Raw genomic sequence first — 26,612 nt, 5'->3', positions numbered from 1 at the left:
GCTTGTGGACGCAATAAAACCGGCGAGCTCAAACTGTTAAAAGAGTATTGTAAGAAACTGCCTGCGGAAACCTAACCATTGTTTGCAGACTTGAGAAAAGAACATGGGAAACAGCGGGCAGTCGATCGGATAAATCTCATCCTCCTGGCAGGAAAATGTCTAAGGGGCGGCACGGTAGCGCAGCGGTAGAGTTGCTGCTTTACAGCGAATGCAGCGCCGGAGACTCAGGTTCGATCCTGACTACGGGTGCTGCACTGTAAGGAGTTTGTACGTTCTCCCCGTGACCTGCGTGGGTTTACTCCGAGATCTTCGGTTTCCTCCCACACTCCAAAGACGTACAGGTATGTAGGTTAATTGGCTGGGTAAATGTAAAAATTGTCCCTAGTGGGTGTAGGATAGTGTTAATGTACGGGGATCACTGGGCGGCACGGACTTGGTGGGCCGAAAAGGCCTGTTTCCGGCTGTATATATATGATATGATATGATGATATGAAGGGAAGCGGGTGATCCCGGAGGGGAAAATGCAGATAAGTCAGAAGACTGACAAGAGAATAAAATAGGTCGTAAGACAAGGGTGTGGCACGGTGGTGCAGCGGTAGAGTTGCTGCCTCACAGCGCCCGAGACCCGGATTCGACCCTGTCTGTACGGAGTTTGTACGTTCTCCCCGTGACCTGCGTGGGTTTGCTCCGAGATCTTCGGTTTCCTCCCACAATCCAAAGACGTACAGGTATGTAGGTTAATTGACTGGGTAAATGTAAAAATTGTCTCTAGTGGGTGTAGGATAGCGTGAATGTGTGGGGATCGCTGGGCGGCGCGGACCCGGTGGGACAAAAGGGCCTGTTTCCGTGCTGTATCTCCAAAACTTTTTTAAAAAACTAAAAAACACTGGGAAAAGGTAGGAGGGGTAGGATTGGCCCACCAGGATCACCAGCTGATGTTGCAATTAACGAGACCCCCCCAGAGATGACCGACACGTGGAAACTTTTAGTAGCGATCTGTGTGATCGGTCAAATGGAGATTGGCCATATGGGGGGAGTTTTAAGCCATCTCTGATAAAGGAATGGGAGGAGGTAACTAAATTAGAAGACAATAGACAATAGACAATAGGTGCAGGAGGAGGCCACTCGGACCTTCGAGCCAGCACCGCCATTCATCGTGATCATGGCTGATCATTCTCAGATGAAGGAGACCCCAATTGTGATGTCCCCTACATGATGTGTAAGAAGGAACTGCAGGTGCTGATTTAAACCGAAGATAGACACAAAATGCTGGAATAACTCAGCGGGACAGGCAGCATCTGTGGAGAGGTGGAATGGATGACTTTTCGGGTCGAGACCCTTCTTCAGACTGCTCTGCTGGAGAGAGTATATGGGGGAATAAAAGCTACTTTGGCTAAAGTATGCCAGCAAAATAGGTTGTTGTGGCCAGACATCGTGCCCATAGTAATGTATGCCCTTAGAAATCAGAACAATAGAAGATATGCTCAAGCCATGTGGTAAACAGCAAACAAAATCTATGAGAAAGTGAAGCAGGCTCGGGTCTCTCCAACGCAAGGAAATATGCACCCGTTTAATCCAGGAGATCAGGTTCACGTGCGAGCAATGAACAAGGATTCTTCCTCTCATAGGTGGTAAGGACTATATTTGGTGCTGCTAACAACACGGACAGCAATAAAAGTAAAAGAGAAACCTGATTGGATGCACGCCACCAGATGTAAACGGCATAACTCAGACGAAAAACCGTAACATTTTGTAAAAGATAACAAGTTTTTTTGTTGTTGTTTTGTTTTGTGTTGGTTTGTGGTTATGCAATTGCTTATTTCATTGCTCTTACTGTTGTACTGTGGGTGACGAAATCTGGTCCAAAAGACTTGTTTTTTTGGATGACAATAAAGGTAATTCTGATTCTGATTCTGATTCTGAAGTTAGATGAAAAGTCAAAATGAAGACATATTGTTTGCTGCGAATTATTCTTGTGGCGTTAAATGCTTCCGGATGTACTAGATATGTATGGAATCATAGAGGACATGAGGGTGAAGTGAGGCATCATCATCATCATCATATATATACAGCCGGAAACAGGCCTTTTTCGGCCCTCCAAGTCCGTGCCGCCCAGCGATCCCCGTACATTAACACTATCCTACACCCACTAGGGACAATTTTTCACATTTACCCAGCCAATTAACCTACAAACCTGTACGTCTTTGGAGTGTGGGAGGAAACCGAAGATCTCGGAGAAAACCCACGCAGGTCACGGGGAGAACGTACAAACTCCTTACAGTACAGCACCCGTAGTCAGGATCGAACCTGAGTCTCCGGCGCTGCATTCGCTGTAAAGCAGCAACTCTACCGCTGCGCTACCGTGCCGCCCGTGCGCTACCATCTAGATCATAATGAGAAACAAGAAGGTTTAAGAAGCTGGAGTACGCAACAGATATAAAAGAATCTTTAATAGGGCAACGTCCACGACAATAAACGGGCAGGAAGGATGCAACATGCCCTGTAATAGGAAACCCTGTCTCTTTGGTGTCAGATGCCTCTTCTTCTTCTTTCGTGTCCATCGTCCATGTCTCAAATGTTACATCACTGTCATCATCCGTCCTGAAGAGGGCGCAAGCTTCCGGCGGCAATCAGTGGGAGCCATCGCGTGTACAGTAGACGATGGTGGTAGCAGAATTAGCTCGGGACACTTCCAGTTTGCAGACCCGCGACGTGGATGCTTCTGCTGTGGGGCCGGACCACTGAGATGGCCTTGTAAGGAACCCGAGGAACATTAGTAGGGGAATGAAGAAAAAGAAAAGCCGTAAAGTGCAGAAGGAGATGTGTAGGTAGAAAAGGACACGCCAAGAGATGAAAGAGGGTTGCACGTGAATACCTTTTTGTATATGGCTTATAACGCCGCTGAGAAAGCCGGCAAGAAAAAAGGTGTTGGGTTAGTGCCCATGTCCCCACCCTCGCTGAAGGAGGTGTCCCTCTGCGAGCTAACCCATTTACTGTGCCCGAGGTTGCTCAATGGCTAATCAGATAGAACCACTCGGGAGTGGTTCTTGTGGTCAAGTCAATCACTTTAAGCAGCAGTACATTTTGAGTTAAAATAATCTGCAAGTGACAGATCAGAGAGTGGCAGATTCTGAGGTGCTCAGGTTGCACTGAGTGGTGCAGATTTGCAAGAGCACGTTCTGCAACAGTTCTCTCTGGGGTTGTAATTTAGCACAGTGTTCATAGTCCAGTGTGTGCACGTTCAGTGCTTCAGCCTCATTAGGTCGCAGCTTGATGCAATAATCTGAATGAAAAGCTTGGTGCAAGTCTGCAGTATTTGCTCTGTATTTGCATGTAGACATTTTGTACAGGGATCAAGGAGGGGCTGCAAAACAACACACAAATGGTCTTTTGATATTTTAAATTGCACAGAAACGTGTTGCTAGTCGAACCTCTTGCGACTTTGTCGCTACCCGAGACTGCGAGCTCCTCGATGGTGAAATCCGCAGGCCGCAGTTGGAGCGTCGATCCCAGGCAAGGGATTGCAGGCTCCGATGGTAAGTCCACGGCCCCGCCCGCAGGGGCTCAAAGTCAGTCCCGAGCAAGGCCGCCGGCTCCACGACGTTAGGCCACAGAGCGACCGGAGATACGATCCGGGAAACAATCACATCTCTGGCAAGGTAATCACATCTCCAGCAAGGTAGATAGATAGATTCGTGATTAGTACAGGTGTCAGGTGTTATGGGGAGAAGGTAGGAGAATGGGTGTGATGGGGAGAGTTAGATCAGCCATGATTGAATGTCGGAGTAGACTTGACGGCCTAATTCTGCTCTTATCACTTACGAACTAATCTGCTGGTGACCTTCTACCGCTCCACCATTGAGAGCGTACTGGCATACTGCACCACTGTGTGGTTTTGCTGGATGCTCATCTACAGACCAGAAGGCCCTCCAGAAGGTTGTTAAGACAGCAGAGAAAATTATCGGTTGTCCACTGCCTTCTCTGAAGGACATCTCCAGCTCGTGTTGTCTAAACAGGGCCAGAAATATAATTAAGGACAACACACACCCAGGATATGAACTGTCCTGCCCTCTGGGGGGCGCTACAGGAGCCTAAGGACCAGAACAAACCCACTTAAAACTGTTTCTTTCCCTGGGCCATAAGATCTGTGAATGGAAATACTTGACTTGATGTGACTCTCACTTTCGTTGCTCCTTTTTTATATATACAGCATCTTAGGTGTATTATACCAAATAAAGCTCTGTTATTTATTAGTTTTTATTGGTTTTTATTGATATTGGTACTTGCAGCGGGGCTTGGGTCGGCCCGTTGCGGACATTTCACCGTCCGGCGCAGCCTGGAACGTGGCAACGACAACAGCCTGACCGCAGGAGAAGACGGCAGGGGAAGAGAAAAGACATTCTGGCCTTCCATCACAGTGAGGAGGGGACTGGAGGAGACTCACTGTGATGGATGTTTCTTTTTGGGGGGTTTTGTGTTGGTTGGGGTTGTGTAATTTGCTTATTTTATTGCTCTTATTGTTGGACTGTGGGTGACGAAATTTCGTCCAAAAAACTTGTTTTTTGGATGACAAATAAAGATATCTTGAATCTTGAATCTTGTTGTGTTGGTTCCTATGTTTGTGCGATTGTTTTTGAAAGATTTGCACTGTTTCAGATGTAGCACTTCAAATTTCGTTGTACTGTTTGTACAATGACAATAAAGGCATATTATTATTATTATTATTATTATTATTATTATTATTATTATTATTATTATTATTATTATTATTATTATTATTATTATTATTATTATTATTATTATTATTATTATTATTATTATTATTATTATTATTATTATTATTATTATTATTATTATTATTATTATTATTATTATTATTATTATTATTATCATCAACTTATGAAAACTCTGTTGTCAGGTGAGTGTGTGAGCTTCAGGGAAATAGGTTACCTGTAATTAAACAATTCAACGTCTGTATCATTGTGTTGTAAGATGCCCTATCCACCCCCAGCATCAGATCAGACGGATTGATCTCACTTGGTTGAATTTTCAATAATCCAATCAAACCAACAGTTTCTCAAGATTCTTCATATTACATCAAGAATCTACAAAATAGTTATTCTTAGCTCCATTCTGTTTGCCAGCATCTACAACACCGACCAGAGAGATGAGATCAGACCTCCACATGCACTGACAAAACTTAGATCTGCCTTTCATCATTTCTTTCATGATGTAATGCTGAGGCTCTATCAGACACTGGCCAGGCCAGTGAGCAATTGTGGGCACCGTGTCTGAGGAAGGATGTGCTGGCTCAGGAGAGGGTCCAGAGGAGGTTTACAAGAATGATCCCAGGAATGAGTGGGTTAACCTATGATGAGAGTTTGTCAGCACTGGGCCTGTACTCACTGGAGTTTAGAAGAATGAGGGGGGACCTAATTGAAACATACAGAATAATGAAAGGCCTGGATAGAGTGGATGTGGAGAGGATGTTTCCACTAGTGGGAGAGTCAAGGACTAGAGGTCATAGCCTCACAATTAAAGGATGTTCTTTTTGGAAGGAGATGAGGAGAAAGGCGCTGAGCCGGCCAGGGAGAGGAGGGGAGCTGAGGATAGGCCCAGTGCCAGACCTCAGCCTCCATCTCCACCAATGCCTGGCCCCTCAGGCTCGCGGTTCCCCGGTCATGTCCAGGCCCAGGCCCAGGCTCCGGCTGCTTCTCCCGGCACCAGGCCTGGCTCTCCCGCCGCGACGGAGCCGGCAAACCCGGCCCCAAGAGACAGGCAGCCAAGCCCCGCTCGTACCCGAGATCAACGGGGTCCCATGCGGCGGCCATCTTACCTAAGTACCAGATCAACGGGGTCCCAACTGCACATGTGCGGTTTTTTAAACTTTAAAATGTGAATAACTTAAAAAATTTAGAGCCAATTTGAATGAAACTTCATCCATGGCACCACAGGACGATGGTGAGTAAGGTGGGCCTAATATTGTTGCGCTATCGTGTACCGTTTTGGCTGTAGTTCAGGAACAAACAAACAACCGTTTTAGTATATAGATATATATACCCACACATATACACACATACGCACACACAGAAAACAAACAACAAACAAATGTGCGGGGCATGTTTTATTTTATGCACATGGTGGTAGACGCTTGAAGTGGTGGTGGTGGAAACAGATACAACTGTAGAATTTAAGAGAAACATGTGAACATGAAGGGGATGGACGGAGACACATCACAAGCAGGCAGAAGGGATTAGTTTAACAAGGCATCATGTTTGGCACAGACTTGGTGCCTGAAGGGTATGTTCTAATGTACTGCGTAGGAAGGAACTGCAGAGGCTGGTTCAAACCGAAGATAAACACAAAATGGTGGAGTAACTCAACGGGTCGGGCAGCATCTCTGGAGAGAAGGAATGGGTGACGTTTTGGGTCGAGACCCTTCTTCAGACTGGAGGATGTCCTCCAGTCTGAAGAAGGGTCTTGACCCGAAACGTCACCCATTCTGAGTTACTCCAGCTTTTTGTGTCTATCTTCTAAGTTGTACTGCTCTACAAATTTTATATTTGTGCAATCTTTCTCTCTAATTGATTTGTTTATTAGTAGCAAGTACTCTTTTGTCATGGTTGTTTTAGGATATGCAACATGAAGTAAGTCGTAAAACAAGGAAAGACCGGGGTTAATATAATGCCATTCAGGCACCTTTCAGATGTACAAACGTTTTCTGACTCGTATGATACTTCTGAAATGTGGTTGTGGTTGTGCTGAAGAAAGCTTATAACTCTTACTGATTCATTATGAAGTACCCTGAAGTAACAAGTTGTGTTCTGTTCCATTTAGTTTCCTCCACGACATTCAATACACTTAAGTGATTCTCAACCTTTCTTGATGCTGTCTTTATCCCCCCTAGAGCATTGCACAGAATGGACCAAGCATTAATAAGATCATTAGTCATAGTTTGAAGTGCTCCAATATGTGAAGGTTAAAAGGTGAGTAGACACAAGGAACTGCAAAGTGTGCAGAGATTGAAAAGAGTGTGTTGGATGTCAAATGTGTGGCTGCAAATACAGAGCATATTCTGGACTTTCTGTGATGACTGCCTCATCTTCTGCTCTTTAAAAACTCTTGCTGTAAAGGAGCCAGGAATTCAAAGCCTCATTTTTCCTGAAATAAAGCAGTTTTTCCTGGAAAATTGTAACCACAATGCTCAAGAGGCTTAACACTCCTGCAAAGAGTATCCCACTAGGTTTGAGAGCCTACTATTGGAGTCAATCTATCACCAGCATGCTACCACTGCAGTCTACATCTATTACAATCTATAACTGGAGTTGTCATTCCTCAGAATTTACCACCAAGGAGTGTTTGTGTAAAAAAATCAGGAGAGTACTGTAACTTCCCATTTCTGCCTAAAGTAGTTTAGTTTAGTTTCGTTTGGTTTTGAGATACAGCACGGAAGCAGTCTCTTCGGCTCACCAAGTCCGCGCCAGCCTGCGATCCCCGCACGTTAACACCACCCGACACACGCCAGGGACAATTTTACATTTATGCCAAACCGATTAACCTGCAAAACTGTACGTCTCTGGAGTGTGGGAGGAAAGCGAAGATCTCGGAGAAAACCCACGCGGTCACGGGGAGAACGTACAAACTCCGTACAGACAGCGCCCGTAGTCGGGATCGAACCCAGGTCTCTGGCGCTGTAAGGCAGCAACTCTACCGCTGCGCCACCGTGCTGCCCTATGGTCTTGTAGAATTGTGATTATACTATATTGTTTGATTCTTAATGTTTTAATATTTTATGTTTTATTCTCAATTGTTTACTGTGTGTCGTGTTGTTACTTGCGAGCAAAGCACTGTAAGGGGTTTCTGCGCCGAGCTTTCGCCCGACCTAAGGTCCCTGTGCCTTGCTCTGATCCCTTGACCAGGCCGCGCACACTGGTTCCCCGTGAGTGGTTCGACCCACTCACCCCCTACGGTTCTAGACACTGGACTTAGATGCAGGAGCGTTTATAGTGCAGAAAAACTCAACCAGACCAGATTTGAAAACCAGGGTTTAAATGGAAAAGGCTTTTATTGAGCGCTTGGGACTATTGTCCATGAATACTTATACAGTTCTATAAGACATATCTATAAGACACATACCGAATCACATGAATACTTTTGACTATGAATCATAAAACGCACAGTTCTACAAGACATATACATGAATACCTTTTACTCTGAATTCTAAAACGCACAGTTCTATAAGACATATACACAACTGTAAGATGGGGAACGTACGACACATCGCAAAATTGACCAACACACATTCCTTTACACACCCACGTTTATTCAAACCACCCTCCCCTCTACACTAAACTATGTCCAGGATATGCAAGATCGGGGTGCATGCTCACCATGGGGCTATTACTGGGGTTACTGGCTGTTTGATTTGCAGTATTTCTTCTCGAGTTGCGTGCCTGTTCCTTTCTCTTGCATCCGTTCTTCTTGCCCGTCTTTTCTTCCTCCTGCATCCGTTTGACTTCCTTCTTGCGTGAGTTGCAGGTTTCTTCTTGCATGAGTTTAAAACCCAAAGGTCGTGGCCAGTTATACTATTCTGACCCGTCCTATCTCCCGCCAGATCTTGGGATCTCTTTGTTCAAAAAGATATGTATGAGTTCTCTCTCTGATCTGCGCTTATGTCCGGGGGTACCGGGGATGGCCAGACGGTGTTAATTGGTATTTTGTTGCGAGGTGATGGGTTTAACTGGTTTCCCCTCACCTACCAGGTAGTTTTCTGTGGGCTATTGTGCCCCCTTAACGAGATTAACTGTGTAGGTCGGCTTGGGGCATTGTGAGTATGCTGATGTCAGCGCCCCAGTGTCTGGACTTCGACCTGGTTTCGCAGGTTTCTGCATGGCCAATACCCATCCATTGTTCTGGCCGTGGCTTTGCAGAAACCTAGAGACTGGGCTGTAAGGTTTTTTTTGCTCTTGTGGCCATTTTAGGACCCACAGATTGTGACATCCCTTGGTAAACTGACCACAGCCTTTCTCCGCTATCAGCCCCAATCTCCCGTTTAAAATGTCCAAACTGCAGCTCTTTGGTTTGGTGTTGCTTTCAGAATGAGGGAAAACTTCTCAAATCTTACAGCACCAAGGCAAATTCCTTGTATGTGTACATACGTGGCTAATAAAATTTATTCAACATTCAATTCAATTCAATTCAATTACACCATGGTTCATTATTTCTGGATCAGGAGATTGGAATTACCTGCATATGTTATTGTGGAAGCATCAACAGCATAAATGGATATGCAACGTGAAGTAAATCAGAAAAAACGAGAAGACCTGGCTTACTTAATATGGTGCCATTCGTGCAGGTTTGAGAGGCACAAATGCTTTCTGACCAGGGCGGCACGGTGGCGCAGCGGTAGAGTTGCTGCCTTACATGCAGCGCCGGAGACTCAGGTTCGATCCCGACTACGGGTGCCGTCTGTACGGAGTTTGTACGTTCTCCCCGTGACCTGCGTGGGTTTTCTCCAAGATCTTCGGTTTCCTCCCACACTCCAAAGACGTACAGGTATGTAGGTTAATTGACTGGGTAAATGTAAAAATTGTCCCTAGTGGGTGTAGGATAGTGTTAATGTGCGGGGATCGCTGGGCGGCGCGGACTCGGTGGTCCGAAGAGCCTATTTCCGCGCTGTATCTTTAAATCTAAAAAAATCTAAAAGACCCCAGTCGAAAAAATGTGGCTTGGCCCATACTGCACACAACCTGGGAATGAAGCACAACAAAAGGTGTGACATTCTCTTATAAACCTGTGGATCAACAGAAAAAATATACACCTTTAAAGCAACAAGGTGGTGCAGCAGTGGAGCTAGAGCTACTGAGTTAGTTAGAGCCACTGAGTAGAGCTACTGCCTTACAGCGCCAGAGACCCGGGTTCATTCCCGACTACGGCTGCTGTCTGTACGTAGTTTGCACGTTCTACCTCTGACCTGCGTGGGTTTTCTCTGAGTTCTTCGGTTTCCTCCCGCACTCCAAAGACGTGCAGGTTTGTAGGTTAATTGGCTTGGTATAAATGTAAATTGTCCCTAGTGTGTGTAGGACAGTTGTAAGTGTGCGGGGATCGCTGGGTCGGTGCGGACTCGGTGGGCCGAAGGGCCTGTTTCCGCGCTGTATCTCTAAACTAGACAGAAAAAACCTTGTTGTAGATGCTGCTCATTGATGCTTGGTAACGTAGGTGTACTGTTGCTTGAGATGAACGAGGGCGAAGGTTTCAGACTGCTGGGATTTCTATTTCTATGTGGCTGTGCTTGGCACCATCCCCAGAGCACTGACTACTGAGAAGCAAATGTCAGGCCTAGACCCAGGCTTGCACTCCAGGGCTTTATCCTCCCCTTCAGGTTTTCACATTTAAACAAAGTATTAGCTTCATCTTGATGGCAGGGAAAAGAATTCAACTCAGAAATTCTTTTAGATCCTTCACCTAAATATGTCACTTTTTATCTAGACGTGAAATTTCATTTCAGTTCCTGCACATTATTGATATTCAGGCATTTATTTCAACTGCAATTTATTAATTTTTTATACATCTTTCCCTATTAAAACATGCATTCTTTTGTACAAAGTAATGGTTTGATGTCTGAGGCAGGGTCTCAACCCGAAACGTCACCCATTCCTTCTCTCCACAGATGCTGCCTGTCCCGCTGAGTTACTCCAGCATTTTGTGTCCACCTTCAGTTTAAACCAGCATCTGCAGGTCCCTTCCACACAAGTAGTGGTTTGAATACTGCTTTAAGCCCCTGTCTCACTTAGACGATGTTTTAGACGACTACAGGTGACTAGGCTGTCACCACACGGTCGTCGGGGTGTCACCTGTATGGTCGTGAGTTGTCTCCAAAGAGTTGTAGCGTTTTTCTGGTCGCCGCTAGATTTTGAAATATTTAAAATTTCCGGCGGCTGTTGGTTTGATGCCACTGATCATAGCTTGACGTCTCCTGACGTGGGCGCTGTCGTACGTTGTCGCCAGGTGACGTAGGTTGTCGCCGGTGCTGACTTCGGTGAATTCCATTGGCGACGACCAACATCAACCTACGTCAACCGGCGACAGGTACCGGCGTCAAAACCGGAGGCCAAAATGCTGAGAATTGTCTTCAGTTGTCGCCAACAGGGTCGTAGCTTGTCACGGGTAGACGTAGGTTGACTTCGGTTGTCGTAGGTTGTCGCCTGTGTGGTTGTAGGTTGTCGTAGGCGCGGTCGTAGGTGGACGTCCTAAGTCGCGACGATTGGGTCGCCGGTTGCCGGTAGCTTGCCGTAGCTTGACGTCGACTAGGTGGTAGGTTGTTGTAGCTTGTCGTAGACATTGTCGTAGGGGGTGTCCAGTCTCTGGCTTTTCGGCGACCTGCTACGACTATGACAGTCGCCGGCAGTCACCTAAAAAATCGCCTAAGTGGGACAGGGCCTTTACAAAAAAAAGGTGTACAGTGAACACTTCATGCTACATAAAAATACTCGCTAATGTTCAGAGGTCTTATCAAATGGCAGTGATGGTCCTGTGTGGGAAACAATATGATACTCATTGAAAAGGGATGGGACTGGTAGCTTTTCCAGGTGTTACAGGTGGGATAGTGGTTGGGGTAAAAGAGGAAGGGAGTTGCTTTAGATTGTTTTTAGATTTAGAGATACAGCGCGGAAACAGGCCCTTCGGCCCACCGGGTCCACGCCGCCCAGCGATCCCCGCACACTAACACTATCCTACACACACTAGGGACAATTTAAAAAAAAACATTTGCCCAGCCAATTAACCTACAAACCTGTACGTCTTTGAAGTGTGGGAGGAAACCGAAGATCTCGGAGAAAACCCACGCAGGTCACGGGGAGAACGTACAAACTCCGTACAGACGGCGCCCATAGTCAGGATCGAACCTGAGTCTCCGGCGCTGCATTCGCTGTAAGGCAGCAACTCTACCGCTGTTAGTTATTAGGGAGACTGTCATGGTAGTCCGAGATGACATTACTTATTGTTCGTCTATTGAGGCCATGTGTTTAGTCTAAATTAGTTTAGAGATAGAGTGTGGAAATAGGCCCTTCAGCCCACTGAGCCTGTGCTGACCAACGCTCACCCGTACACAAGTTCTGTCCTACACACTAGGATCGATTTGCACAAGCCAATGAACGGACAAACCTGCATGTTTTCAGAATGTGGGAGGAAACGAGAGAAAGCCCACGTGGTCACAGCGAGGCTATACAGCTCTCTTAGTATCAATGTGTGAGTATCACAAAATGCTGGAGTAACTCAGCGGGTCAGGCAGCATCTCAGGAGAGAAGGAATGGGTGATGTTTCGGGTCGAGACCTTTCTTCAGACTGAAGACTATAAAGAACTGGACTTCAGTAGATCTGACCTAAATGTGCGGGGATCGCTGGCCGGCGGGCACCCGACGGGCCGATGGGCCTGTTCCGGGGCTGTTTTCTCTAAACTAAAAACGAAACTAATCCGGCATTACCAGCGCCATCCTTGTCCCATGAATGAATAAGTGGAATATGGGTTGACCACCTTCGATGACACTGAGATTACACAGCACTCACATGACCAAATCTCCAACATGGAGTTAGTTGCACAGTGCTCACACGCTCAATGTTGGTCTCAAGCCTGATTTTCGGGAACACACAACAGTAACAGTACTGATTTCAGAGAAAGGGTAGTGCCCACACTGCCAACTTCAGAGAATTCCAACCCATCAATAACAGAAGAAGGCTGGTGCTGATGAGATGATGGGATTTGTAATCTAGTTTAGGGTTAAATCGTCCACCAAATTGTCAAATTGACACCGTGTCAAATTTGAAAGTGTGTACGCTCATTGTTGTTTCATGACTAAGAATCACAAGTTCCCTGACAATGGACGGGTCAGATTATTCATTGCAACGAGAACCCAATTGCTCTTCAACATGAGGGATCACATTGCACATTCCAGGAAAACGGCTGGGTGTGTCTTGTCCCAAGTACGAATGCCAGGAATCCTGTAAAGGGTACAGAATGTTCTGCAGTCACGACAAACACATTAACTTGGCTTCTTGTTCGTGCGGCCAAAAGATGAAGCTGCAAACGGGGAATCATTAAAACACAAGGAATTCAGCACGATTGGCTTCAATCGTGGTCAGGATTTCTCCGTTTATGTGAGGGATAAAGAACCGGATGTGTTACAAAATGTAACAGGCACAAAATGCTGGAGTAACTTAGCGGGTCAGGCAGCATCTCTGGAGAGAAGGAATGGGTGACGTTTTGGGTCGAGCCCCTTCTTCAGACTGAAGACTATAAAGAACTGGACTTCAGTAGATCAGACCTAACATTTTAGGTTATAGACCATTTATCGGAAATTGGAAAGAGAGATACAAAATATAATTTTGGACTGCACCGAAGGTGGTGGGAAGGGTGGGTTGGACAGAGGGGATATTTGTCATTGGGTGAGATTTGCCATGGGGTTGACTTGTTCGGTTAACTGAGTTAGTTGGACAGTCAGAGGATAATTGCACTGTGTGTGTGTGTGTGCTGTGAACAGTGGGCTGTATGACATGCTCAGCAGGTCGGGTTGTACTCATGGAAAGAGATAAACTGTCAATATCACAGACAGACAGCTTATATCAGAGCTGTAGGAGGGAACTGGTTTACACCGAAGATAGACACAAAATGCTGGAGTAACTCAGCGGGACAGGCAGCATCTCTGGATAGAAGGAACGGGTGACGTTTCAGGTCGAGACCCTTCTTTATATCAAAGCTGGCCAGATCTGATGCTGAGGGAAAAAAGCGTGTTATGTAAATTGGAGAAATCATTATTGAGTTCAGAGTTGGAAGACCTTAACCCCACCTTAACCCTGGCCTCATGCTGTGAATGGATCCTATTGAGTGTTTCCAGCATTTTATTTCAGATTTACAGCACCTGCATTTTGATTTTGATTTTCCATCAGCTCAGAGCTTTTGGCAAAGTCCTTAGCGCAAATGCCCATTTGCCATTATTCAGGTGGAAAAACCCACAGTTGTCTGACCATCCACGGCTCAACTTCAGCAATACTGCTCACGTTGTACTGAAGATGCAGTTCCAACTTTGCTGAGATATCACTACGTGAGACAGAGACCACTAGGGAGAAATAGCACGTGCAGATCTAGCCTGCAGATGAGGCCAGAGTTATGGTGGGGGTCGCTCAGATCTAATGAAAACATTGTTTGTAAATTCATTTGATCATGGAGAGGCGATGTTTTTGCTAAATTTCTTTATGGTTGTTCAGGAAGATGGGGCCCAGAATGAAGATGGATTTATGAGAATTCCAAGCAGTCGGAATCCAACGCAATTCAATGTATTTTTCATTTAAAATATTTCAACAGCCCTCTTGTATCTGCTGAATTATACACATTCTATGAAGTAAGTTTTGGCAATAATGGATCATTTTAAAATTTGAATTTGTGTGCCTTTTGAAAGCTCTGCACATCTGGGATCAATATGTACAGTCACAGATTTCTGAAACGTTCTCATTCCAGCTCACAGTGAAAGATGTACGAGATCTCCTGCAGCCTAATCACCAGAGAAATTATTTGCTTTGAAATCTGATTCAAAAATGATGTAATGGAATGAAAGCAATTAGTACAAAAGATCTTTTCTGTTGACACATTTATCTCGTACAAAAGCCTCTGGTTAAATGAAAGCATTAAACCATTTCTAAAACAAACATCAGATGGCGAGATTTATTGGTTAACTGGATTTCCTTTCACTATTTTGCTTTTTAAAAATCGTGGCTTTTATGACCCTGCCGTTTATTAATTTAATCCCGGTGAAGTATTTGTCAAGCACGTCTGAATCTGATAACAGCATTCTGCTTCACTGTTTGTTGTGAACCCCGCTGGACTCATGACAACCTTGCACGGATGAACGAGGACTTGTACATCTGCTCAATGTCCAGATGTGAAGCATGTTTTCTCGAAATGCTTTCATTTACAGGTCTACGCTTTTACAGTCCCAAAGAAAGGAAATCACAAATTTGTATTTTAAAAGCGCAGAGAGAATATTCTGTTTTATTGTTGCTCTTTACTGAAAAAAAACAGACTGCTGTAACATTTTCTACTTTGGAGACGAATCTACAATCGCCTTCTCCAGCAGTTTACAGGAGAAGATCGACTCTATCCAGGAATAGTTCTTGAAATGATTTAATGGGAAAATATTTTTTATTTAAATTGAAGGAGTTTTTACAATAACGTGGTATAATTGTTGAGTTACTGTACATGAATCCCGAAATGAGAGCATGAATCTCACTGCAATAGACAATAGACAATAGGTGCAGGAGGAGGCCATTCGGCCCTTCGAGCCAGCACCGACATTCAATGTGATCATGGCTGATCATTCTCAATCAGTACCCCATTCCTGCCTTCTCCCCATACCCCCTGACTCCGCTATCCTTAAGAGCTCTATCTTGCTCTGTCTTGAATGCAGAAGATGTGGACTTAAAATTAATGAAATAAACTTTGAATAATAAAGCTGATATCATTAATGGCAATGTTCAACTGTTGAATTATTTTTCTAAGTCTAGGGTGTATGAGAAATATGAAGTCATTAAATGAACGATCAAAAGAATGATTGCAGTTTTGAGTGCACCATTAAACAATATGAACTGCAGATGCTGGTTTAAACCGAATATAGGCACAAAATGCTGGAGTAACTCAGCAGGACAGGCAGCATCTCTGGAGAGAAGGAATGGGTGACATTTCGGGTCGAGACCCTTCTTCAGACTGCAATACCAATATCTTTCATTTTTGAGTTAGCTAATTAAAAAAAAAAATCTTCTTATTTTTGAGCGTACTCCATTTAAACAGTTGCTACGTCACCTGGAAAAACTTGCTGTTTAGTTTGGATTTGATCACACTGGTTGTGTTATTCTTGCTATTGAGGGCGTGCAGCGTATTCTTTCTATTGAGGGCGTGCAGCGTAGGTTTACTAGGTTAATTCCCGGAATGGCGGGACTGTCATATGTTGAAAGACTGGAGCATACACTGGAATTTAGAAGGATGAGAGGAGATCTTATTGAAACGTATAAGATTATTAAGGGGTTGGACACGTTAGAGGCAGGAAACATGTTCCCAATGTTGGGGGAGTCCAGAACAAAGGACCACAGTTTAAGAATAAGGGGTAGGCCATTTAGAACTGAGATGAGGAAAAACTTTTTCTGTCAGAGAGTTGTGAATCTGTGGAATTCTCTGCCTCAGAAGGCAGTGAAGGCCAATTCTCTGAATGCATTGAAGAGAGAGCTAGATAGAGCTCTTAAGGATAGCAGAGTCAGGGGGTATGGGGAGAGGGCAGGAACGGGGTACTGATTGAGAATGATCAGCCATGATCACATTGAATGGCGGTGCTGGCTCGAAGGGCCGAATGGCTTCCTCCTGCACCTATTGTCTATTGTCTATTGTCTATTCCTTCAAAGGGAGAGAGCTTTGGATACCGCTGTGACCCATGACAACCACAATCATTGAATGATCATGTATCAGATACAGTCTACAAACATGGGCTCATGGTCAAGTAGCTGTCAAATGCCAAGGTGACCCACTATGGACATTACCAGCAATCACAACACAAGGATTCACATTTAAAATAGAATAGAAAACAATCACAATCACAATAACCACAATCATACTTTATTAGCCAAGTATGTTTTGCAACATACGAGGAATTTCATTTGCCATACAGTCATAACAATAAAAACCAACAAGACACACAAAACACATTTTAACATGAACATCCACCACAGTGACTCCTACACATTCCTCACTGTGATGGAAGGCGAAAAAAAGTTCAATCTCTCCCTTCTTTGTCCTCCAGCGGTCGGGGGCCTCTCACCTTCCGTTGACGGGACGATCTTGGCGCCCATAGCCAGCGGCGAGCCTTCCTCGTCGGGGCGATCCAGCTCCTGCATCGGTGGGGGTGAATCTCAGCTCCCCCGCCCCGGGCAATCGACAAATCTGAAGAACGGTCTCGACTCAAAACGTCATCTATTCCTTTTTCCAGAGATGGGCGCCATATCTGAGGAAGGATGTGCTGGCTCTGGAGAGGTTCCAGAGGAGGTTTACAAGAATGATCCCAGGAATGAGTGGGTTAACCTATGATGAGCGTTTGACAGCACTGGGCCTGTACTCGCTGGAGTTTAGAAGGATGAGGAGGACCTTTTTGAAACACACGGAATAGTGAAAGGCTTGGATAGAGTGGATGTGGAGAGGATGTTTCCACTAGTGGGAGAGTCTAGGACTAGAGGTCATAGCCTCAGATTTAAAGGACGTTCATTTAGGAAGGAGATGAGAAGAAATTTCTTTAGTCAGAGGGTGATGAATCTGTGGAATTCTTTGCCACAGAAGGCTGTGGAGGCCAAGTCAGTGGATATATTTAAGGCGGAGATGGATAGATTCTTGATTAGTAAGGGTGTCGGAGGGTATGGGGGGAAGGCAGGAGAATGGGGTATGGAGGGAGAGATAGATCAGCCATGATTGAATGGCGGAGTAGACTTGATGGACCGAATGGCCTAGTTCTGCTCCTATCACTGGGGGTTATTCATGGCACATCTTCCTTTTCATGTACGTCAATGTAGTACACTTACAAACCTTCAATTCAATTTATTACCCTTGCTCTAGTCCAACAAAAAATTAAAATAATTTAATATTTTAAAGTATTCTATTAATGGTTCTAACTGCCATAGATAGTCAGAAACACATGGTTAACATGGTGATGCTGGGGTAGGTTGTCGTAATTACCTGACAAACATTTAATTTCAGCAGGTTTGGGTTGAACTGATCACCTTCCCATCACATAAGATAGACACACAATGCTGGAGTAACTCAGCGGGTCAGGCAGCATCTCTGGAGAGAAGGAATGGGTGACGTTTCTGGTCGAGACCCTTCTTCAGACTGAGATGCAATAATTTAGGCCAATAGCGAATCCCTCCCCTCCTCCTCCTTAAGACCTCCAAAGTGTTGCAACAGATACTTTTCAACTTCACCATAAGCACCATTGTTATATGGTTATTACTACTTTGCCATTGGTGGGAGATTGCTCTGTATATTTCCTACATGACAATGGTGAATCGTTAACATTGTTTGGAAACCACTTCAGGACGTTTTGTTTCGAGATACAGCGCGGAAACAGGCCCTTTCGGCCCACCGGGTCCGCGCCGACCAGCAATCCCCGCACATTAACACTATCCTACCCCCACTAGGGACAATTTTTTACATTTACCAAGCCAATTAACCTACAAACCTGTACGTCTTTAGAGTGTGGGAGGAAACCGAAGATCTTGGAGAAAACCCACGCAGCTCAATAGACAATAGACAATAGGTGCAGGAGGAGGCCATTCAGCCCTTCGAGCCAGCACCGCCATTCAATGTGATCATGGCTGATGATTCTCAATCAGTACCCCGTTCCTGCCTTCTCCCCATACCCCCTGACTCCGCTATCCTTAAGAGCTCTATCCAGCTCTCTCTTGAATGCATTCAGAGAATTGGCCTCCACTGCCTTCTGAGGCAGAGAATTCCACAGATTCACAACTCTCTGACTGAAAAAGTTTTTCCTCATCTCCTACCCCTTATTCTTAAACTGTGGCCCCTTGTTCTGGACTCCCCCAACATTGGGAACATGTTTCCTGCCTCTAACGTATCCAACCCCTTAATAATCTTATACGTTTCGATAAGATAAGGTCATGGGGAGAACGTGCAAACTCCGTACAGACAGCGCCCGTGGTCGGGATTGAACCCAGGTCTCCGGTGCTGCATCTGCTGAGACACCATGCCTATGAAAGCTGCCGGATGGAAGCAAGTCTTTCTCTTCCCATTGTTTCCTTCACGTCAGAGGGGTCCAGCAGAGGCAGCTCACGCTCAATTGATCGCAGTCCAAACTATCATGAATTGCTTGAAAAGGAAAGCGATTTACAGCTCAGGAGGTGTGGGGGAAGGTCACAAGCCTGCCCCTACTCTTGACCGCAATGTGCCGGCCATCTTAGCCTCAGTAGAGCGTTGCAGTGAGATTTGCAGCAAGAGTGGGAAGAGAGGGCGGTCACGGTGGCGCAGCGGTAGAGTTGCTGCCCTACAGCGAATGCATCACCTGTCTCTCGAAGCACCCAGAAGACACAAGCATTATCCTACACATTAGGGACAATTTACACATTTCCATGAAGCCAATTAACCTCTAAACCTGTTCAGGAAGGAGCTGCAGATGCTGGTTTACACCAAAGGCAGACACAAAAAGCTGGAGTAACTCAGCGGGACAGGCAGCATCTCTGGCGAGAATGAAGGGGTGACGTTTCCGGTTGAGGCACCGAAACATCAGCTATTCCTTCTCTCCAGAGACGCTGTTTAACTGGCTGAGTTACTCCAGCACTTTGTGTCTATCTTCGGTGTAAACCAGCATCTGCAGTTCCTTCCTGCACAGGTTTATCCGTTAATTGGCTTCAGGGAAATTTGCAAATTGTCGCCAATGTACAGGATAGTGCTAGTGCATGGAGGCGTCGCTGGTCGGTGTGGACCCGGTGGGCCGAAGGGCCTACTTCCACGCTGTATCTCTAAAGCGAAGTAAAGTATTGATGGTTTTAGGAATTCGACTTCTATTAGCTGTTTGCCTGAAATTATAAAGTAATGCAAACTTTTGGAATGCGAGTGAAGTGTTTTACGAAGGGTCCTTTGAATGCATTAGGGGTTAACCTAACATGCCTGTCGAGTACGAAAGTCAGCTCACTGGCAGTCCAGACTGAGTTACATATTTTGTTTTTCTGCTGTCTCCCAAATGCCCAACTTAATCACGAAGACAGAATTCCAACCTTCTCTCGCCCCTAGTCTGTCTGATTTAATGGCCCCAAAGAAAATCACATTATAATCTGTCTCACTGACATTCTCAATGTAGGTGGCCACGATTCAATGGCAAAGTAAATATTTTCCGGTTGTAAGTATGCAGTGAGCTGAGAAGTCTTTAAGTTCCAATACTGCTGCTTTGCCGTTGCTAACAAAGGCCGGGAGTGTTTTTGTAAGTTTTAAGATTGCTAAAGCAAGGTGGAGCTCAAAGTTTAAGCTCAGTCGATGACAACTTAATGACATATGGTGTCACGCAAAAGGTAGCTCAGCGGGAACGTGAAATCTACCTGACATCAACTTCCTTTCCGAAAAGTGGAACGGCTTGAATGTATTAAAAGTGGACCCGTTTGTCTTGGGCAATAAGACAGAACGTGACTGTTTTCCGAGCTTGCAGTTGGGGTTGGAGGGCTGGGAGATTCGGAGCTGAAAACGTCAATAGACAATAGACAATAGGTGCAGGAGTGGGCCATTCGGCCCTTCGAGCCAGCACCGCCATTCAATGTGATCATGGCTGATCGTCCACAATCAGTGCCCCGTTCCTGCCTTCTCCCCATACCCCCTGACTCCGCTATCCTTAAGAGCTCTATCTAACTCTCTCTTGAAAGCATTCAGAGAATTGGCCTCCACTGCCTTCGGAGGCCACAGATTTACAACTCTCCGAGTGAATTTTTTTTTCCTCATCTCTGTTCTAAAAAAGGTTTTTCCTCAATTCCATTCTAAAAAAAGTTTGTCCTCATCTCCGTTCTAACGTCATGGATATCACACTCACTAGAGCCCCATCCAATGATGCATCCCAGTCAATGGCACATAGACGCAGTCTGAAGAAGGGTCTCGACCCGAAACGTCACCCATTCCTTCTCTCCAGAGATGCTGCCTGACCCACTGAGTTACTCCAACATTTTGTGTCTATCTTTAGCGTCACATAGCATGGAAAGAGCCCCTTTAGCCCGACTCTTCTATGCTGACCAAGTTGCCTAACTGAGCTAGTTCTGCTTGCCTGTGCTGGATGTATACCCCTCCAAACCTTTTCTATCCATGTAGCTGTCTAAGTGTGTTTTAAATGTTGTAACTGGATCAGTCTCTTGCACTTCCTCTGGCAGCTGGTTCCATGTACACACCACCCTCTGTGTGAAAACATTCTTCCTCACTTCCCTTTTCAATTTTTTCCCTCTCACCTTAAACCTGGGCCCTCTGATTTTTTACTCCCCCACCCTAGGGAAAAGACTGGCTATTCACCTCATTTATCCTCCTCGTGATTTCATATACCACTATCAAGCCAGCGTTCAGCGTCCTACACGCGAGGGAACAAATACCCTGGCTAACCAACTTCTCCTTATAGCTTTAAACCTACAGACCCAGTAACAGCTCTGTAAAGTGTAGCAAGGAACTGCAGGTGCTGGTTTAAAATGAAGATAGACACAAAATGCTGGAGTAACTCAGCGGGACAGGCAGCATCCCTGGAGAATTCCCAATGTTGGGGGAGTCCAGAACCAGGGGCCACAGTTTAAGAATAAGGGGTAGGCCATTTAGAACTGAGATGAGGAAAAACTTTTTCAGTCAGAGAGTTGTGAATCTGTGGAATTCTCTGCCTCAGAAGTCAGTGGAGGCCAATTCTCTGAATGCATTCAAGAGAGAGAGCTAGATAGAGCTCTTAAGGATAGCGGAGTCAGGGGGTATGGGGAGAAGGCAGGAACGGGGTACTGATTGAGAATGATCAGCCATGATCACATTGAATGGTGGTGCGTACAGGCTCGAAGGGCCGAATGGCCTCTTCCTGCACCTATTGTCTATTGAGAGCAGGAATGGGTGACGTTTCGCTTTCACATCTTTGTAAATCTTTTTTGAACCCTCTTCCAATTCCATGCCATTCTTCTTGTAGCAGAGTGACCAGAACTATACATAGTATTCCAAATGTGGCACCCCAAGAATTCTGTTTGACAAACCACCCCAGGGGCAGCACAGTTGCATAGCGCTAGGGCTACTGCCTCACAGCGCCAGAGACCAAGTTCCCATCCTGACTACGGGCGCTTGTCTGTACGGAGTTTGTACGTTCCCCCAGAGACATGCGTGGGCTTTCTCCGAGAACTTCGGTTTCCTCCCACACTCCAAGGATAGTGTTAGTGTGCGGGGATCGCTGGTCGGCGCGGTCTCGGTGGGCCGAAGGACCTGTTTCTACCCTGTATCTATAAACTAAGCTAAACTAAAGGGATCTAGCGTTTACTGTAAGTCCTGCCCTGGTTTATCTTACCAAAATGGAACATCTCGCATGTATCTGAATTAAACTCCATCTGCCATTCCTTAGCCCATTGACCTTGTTGATTAAGATCCCACTGTAATCATAGATAAAGTCTTGGCACTTTCCACTATACCACCATTTCAAGTGTCATCCAGGGGTCAAGGAAAGAGCGTTCACATCTCGGCCCTGTTTCCACCAATCTTCCCACCACCACTCACAAGAAGCACAAGAAGTACAAGATGCACAAGATGCACAAGACGCCGTTGTATGCAGATGCTGGGAAGTGTGTTTAGCTCTGGCTGAACTATTTCTAATCTTGTGATGTGGACTCGATAAGAAGAAGTGCCATCCATAAACGTGCCTACCATGTCATGCACATTCACATCCAGATTGTTAATATAAATAACGAACAATAGCTCACCAGCACCGATCCCAGTGGTGGACCACCAGATATGAAGTCAAATAGCTGGGGTAGTTGCAACTGAAGTCACGGTGGCGCAGTGCTAGAGTTGCTGCCTTACAGCGACTGCATCGCTGGAGACTCGGGTTCGATCCCGACTACGGGTGTTCTTGATAAGGAGTTTGTACGTTTGTACGTTCTCCCCGTGACCTGCATGGGTTTTCTCCGAGATCTTCGGTTTCCTCCCACACTCCAAAGATGTAGAGGTTTGTAGGTTAATTGGCTGGGTAAATGTAAATATTGTCCCTAGTTGGTGCAAGATAGTGTTAATATGTAGGGATCGTTGGTCGTCGCGGACTCGATGGGACGAAGGGCCTGTTTCCGCATTGTACCTCGAAACTAAACTAAACAATGAGGACAGAGAATGTACTCTGGCTTCAAATAAGCACTAATGACAGGGCAGAAGGTTTAAAGGAGCATTGATGTTTCTTACTTTTGGCCCCTCAGATAAATATTGCTGATTTATGCTGTTGTTTGGTGGCCCTCTGTTACCATTAATCTGTTGGGAATAAACATAAGAATGTAGATACCAGGGGCAGGGGCAGGCTACTTAGTCCCTTGAACTTGCTGAACCATTTAATGATAAAGAAGGGTCTCAACCCGAAACGTTACCTATCCCTTACAAATCTCCAGAATTGCTGCCTGTCCCACTGAGTTACTCCAGCATTTTGTGTCTATCTTTAATTCATTGTAACTTCAACTCTCTAATCCTGTTTACCCGTGACAATGATGGGGTTTATTGTAATTGCAGGCTAATTAGTTTAATATTGATGGTGCAAATGTTTAGTTTTTAGTTTAGTTTAGAGATGCAGCGCAGATACAGGCCCTACCGACTAGTGATCATCATCATCATATCATATCATATACATACAGCCGGAAACAGGCCTTTTCGGCCCTCCAAGTCCGTGCCGCCCAGCGATCCCCGTACACTAACACTATCCTACACCCACTAGGGACAATTTTTACATTTACCCAGCCAATTAACCTACATACCTGTACGTCTTTGGAGTGTGGGAGGAAACCGAAGATCTCGGAGGAAACCCACGCAGGTCACGGGGAGAACGTACAAACTCCTTACAGTGCAGCACCCGTAGTCAGGATCGAACCTGAGTCTCCGGCGCTGCATTCGCTGTAAAGCAGCAACTCTACCGCTGCGCCACCGTGCCGGTATTGGAATCAAGGCCGAGAGTCTGCGTAAACCCTCATTTCAAGAGACACAACTTAATCAAAGACAATCTTATCGAGAAGGTTATGGCTTACAAATTTTTTTAGGAAAAGATAACAAGGACAGTGGATCAGGGCGGTGCTTTTGATGTAGTCCATGTGAATATCAGCAAGGCTTTTGTCAAGATCCCGCGTGGCAGGTTGGACAAAAAAGTAAAGACCCATGGAATCGAAGAGAGATTGGGTCCAAAATTGGATCAGTTGCAGGAATCAGAAGATTTTGAGTTACTGTTGAGTGCCCATGAGGTTCAGTAGCAGGTTGCCCAATTGATTATTGATTCTCCTTAGTTTAGTTTAGTTTACTTTAGAGATACAGCATGGAAACAGGCGACCCAAAACATCACCCATTCATTCTGTCCAGAGACGCTGCCTGTCCCTCTGAGATGCTCCGGCATTTTGCGTCTATCTTCGGTGTAAAACAGCATCTGCAGCTCGTTCCTGCACATCCAACGGCTGCAACTCACCAGAGAGTCCATGACAGAATTTCTTAACTTCCAGCAAACCAAATTCTAGTTGGACAGCACCAATACCTTGGCAGCGACATTAGCTGGCAACATCACAACATACTTTCAAGAGACCCCACAGGGTGCAGTCCCCACGAGCAAGGTGATTAATGCATCACTTGCAAGGGCAAGCCTGTTCAGTGTATTCTGGGCAGCTCATTGGCAGCAGGTTATGAGATTTTTCCATCTGCTGAGATCACCTCTGTTCAGGGTCGGTGATGGCACTTGGTTCCAGACCCAATTGTGATTGCTTCCGTGAACTCGCTCCCTGAATGTAAAGGTTGGGTTTGACCTTTGTCTTAACATAAAGCCAGTCTAACCCTGACTGTCAGGCATGTTCACAAACGTATTGGTTGCGATACGAGGTATCCCTCCCACACTCAGTTCATTAACATCGGGGGTTATGTTACGTACCGGAAACAACTAAAAACATCACGGTTTTTGTAGAAATTAGTGTGGCCAGACTGCTTTAGATGCGGCAATCAGGAAATCCATTCCAGTACACTGCCAAGAAGTCAAGTCATGCATGACATCATTTTAGGTTTACTTCTGACATCAGAGTTGGCAGAATGTCTATTTACTCAACGTTTTTGGGGCCCGTAATCGCAGATACAATCCACTACACTGACGGCCAGCTTGAGGGGAAGCTGAATAAGCCTGACATCGTGAAAATCTCCACTTAAAACCTGCAATTCACTACAAGAGAAAGCTAAACTGAGAAATCGCAATGGATTTTTAAGTTCAAATAGCAAATTCAGAAGTGTAATAAATTTCTAAATTTCGAGAGAATTAAGTGATTTTAATGTTTATTCACAAATTGCATTTCCATTGTGTTGTAATTGGGTATGTTTTTCATAGGGCACATTCAGGCACAAATAACATTACTGTGATCACATCAATGCTACAGAGGCTGGAACTGTGATGGTTCTGCCTGCCTGGTGTTTTAATTTAAAGGCTTAATCGTAATGGAAATGCCACTAAATTTAGAAGGATGAGAGGAGATCTTATCGAAACGTATAAGATTATTAAGGGGTTGGACACGTTAGAGGCAGGAAACATGTTCCCAATGTTGGGGGAGTCCAGAACAAGGGGCCACAGTTTAAGAATAAGGGGTAGGCCATTTAGAACTGAGATGAGGAAAAACTTTTTCAGTCAGAGAGTTGTAAATCTGTGGAATTCTCTGCCTCAGAAGGCAGTGGAGGCCAATTCTCTGGATGCTTTCAAGAGAGAGCTAGATAGAGCTCTTAAGGATAGTGGAGTCAGGGGATACGGGGAGAAGGCAGGAACGGGGTACTGATTGAGAATGATCAGCCATGATCACATCGAAGGGCCGAATGGCCTCCTCCTGCACCTATTGTCTATTGTCTATTGTCTAAACTTTGAATTACAGTTGATGAGAAGTTAACTTAAACGTTTTTCACCAAAACTCTGGTTGTTAAACACAGATTGAAGAAAATAGATTTTTTTTGTCTTCTCTCTGTAATCAATGCAAATTGTAATTAGCATTTTTTATTTTGGGGAATGTAAAAGGACTGGTCTTCAGACATTGAATTCATGACCTGTGTTGTCTCGGGTGCCTGTCTGAGCTATTTTCAGGATTTTCATGACTCACGGTGCTTTAAGAGTTCCCTTTTAACTTGCCCTGGATGGATATTAGGTCCGTAACTAAGTGGAGTTGTGTGACCTTGATGCAGTCACATCTGCGCTGACAGCAGGGAGGGAATGTCTTTGTTATGTTTAGTGATAAAAAATCCATTGCAATATGCTTCTTGTTCAAGGGGAGGTTGTAGAGGGAAACAGGCCCTACAGTGCAGCTGGCTAGGTATCATAAAATGAAAAGCAGCTGCACTTTCCAAAGGCTGAATTTGTTTTTAGCTTGTGAAGGAAAGAACTGCAGATGCTGGTTTAATGTAGACACAAAATGCTGGAGTAACTCAGCGGGACAGGCAGCATCTCTGGAGAGAAGGAATGGGTGACGTTTCGGTTCGAGATCCTTCTTCAGACTGATCTGGGATCCATCGATGTGAACTGTGGAACTGCTTAAATGGCTTTCAGTGGGAGGAAGGGAGGTGGAAGGGTAGAGAAAGGGGAGAGGGATGGAGGCACATGTAGAGGTTACCGGTTAGAGATAGACACAAAAAGCTGGAGTAACTCTGCGGGACAGGCAGCATCTCTGGAGAGAAGGAATGGGTGACGTTTCAGGATTCAGTCTGCAGTTCGTACCTGTTAGAGAACCCGTTGTTCATACCGCTGGGTAGTGAGCTACCCAAGCATAATATGAGGTGCTGTTTCGTTTCCGTGTGGCCTCATTCTGGCAAAGGGGGAGGCTCAGAACGGAAAGGTCAA

Source organism: Rhinoraja longicauda, chromosome 17 (assembly GCF_053455715.1).
Source record: "Rhinoraja longicauda isolate Sanriku21f chromosome 17, sRhiLon1.1, whole genome shotgun sequence".
NCBI classification, from domain to species: Eukaryota; Metazoa; Chordata; class Chondrichthyes; order Rajiformes; family Arhynchobatidae; genus Rhinoraja; species Rhinoraja longicauda.
This window is presented reverse-complemented; position numbering follows the sequence as displayed.